Source organism: Echinops telfairi, unplaced genomic scaffold (genome assembly GCF_000313985.2).
Source record: "Echinops telfairi isolate 266 unplaced genomic scaffold, ASM31398v2 ScPeMD7_5592;HRSCAF=6446, whole genome shotgun sequence".
NCBI classification, from domain to species: domain Eukaryota; kingdom Metazoa; phylum Chordata; class Mammalia; order Afrosoricida; family Tenrecidae; genus Echinops; species Echinops telfairi.
In genome coordinates this window covers 4,570,638-4,571,637 of record NW_022109491.1, presented here as the reverse complement: position 1 = coordinate 4,571,637, position 1,000 = coordinate 4,570,638, and the positions used below count along the sequence as shown (strand labels likewise).

Sequence of the window (1,000 nt, the reverse complement as noted above, 5' to 3'; positions counted from 1 at the left end):
TTTGCTCTGGTTTATATGATTTCCTGCTTTCTTTTGGATTGGGATGTCCCTGTGTATTTGTTCTGTTTGTTATAGTTGTTGGAGTCTTTCTTTGCATGATTTTCTTTAAATGAAATCCAAGACAAAATAACCCCACCAAACTCACCGTCATAGAGTCCATGCTGTCTCATTAGCTACCCTACAGGACAGCGTAGACCTGCCCTGTGAGTTTCCAGGACTGTAACTCTGACAGCAGAGAACGCCCTGACTTTCTCCTGCAGATGGTTGGTGTCTTCAAATTTGAGACAATGCAGATAGCAGCCCCACGAGTAACCACTCTACCCCCAGCCTCGAGTATAACATCCCGGACAGGTAAATCTATAGACGCAATAGCTAGAGTAAGCGTGTTTTAGGGTTACCGCAGGGGGTGCTGTGGGGCGGGAGGGGGAGCTAATAACAATGATGCAAAAGGGAAGAAAATACCCTAAAATGGATTGAGGTGGTGATTGCACAATTTTGAAATGTAATTCTTACGTGGCAGGGGAAATAGCATGATCACAAGTGTGGTTTGTCCAGAGCATGGCTCGTTTGCACTGCCGAGGTGCTGACCCTGCGATTTCCCCCAATGTGGGCAACACAATAGTATCATCTGTGACGGTGGGGGACTCCATGTGCCCTCATGCCTAGAATTAAAACATAATAAATCATTGAATGGGGTGATACGTGAATGATATGTCTGTGGAACGAATGTAAAAAATCGTTTTAATCCCTAAATAACATGAAGAAAGCCTGCCTTAAACATCCTTCTCTTTCTATAGCTCTCTATGGGTTCAGACTGAAGGACAATCCCTTGAAAGAGGAGAGGAAATCTAGGGGTTAGTGGAGTTACGCTATAGGGAAGGAACTCAGAAAGAGGAAGCAAATAGTTGTAGGACTTAAAGAATGCAATAACATCAAAATGCAAACTCCATTGAATCTGTGCGTGTTTTGCTGTGTATATTCACAATGACCTTTTTTAAAA

At 43.2% G+C, this 1,000-nt stretch overlaps 1 pseudogene; it reads left to right on the top strand.

Annotated features, from left to right (window-relative positions):
- The first annotated feature begins 505 nt into the window (after positions 1–505).
- LOC115871424 lies at positions 506–659 on the top strand (annotated as a pseudogene).
- Positions 660–1,000: the final 341 nt, after the last annotated feature.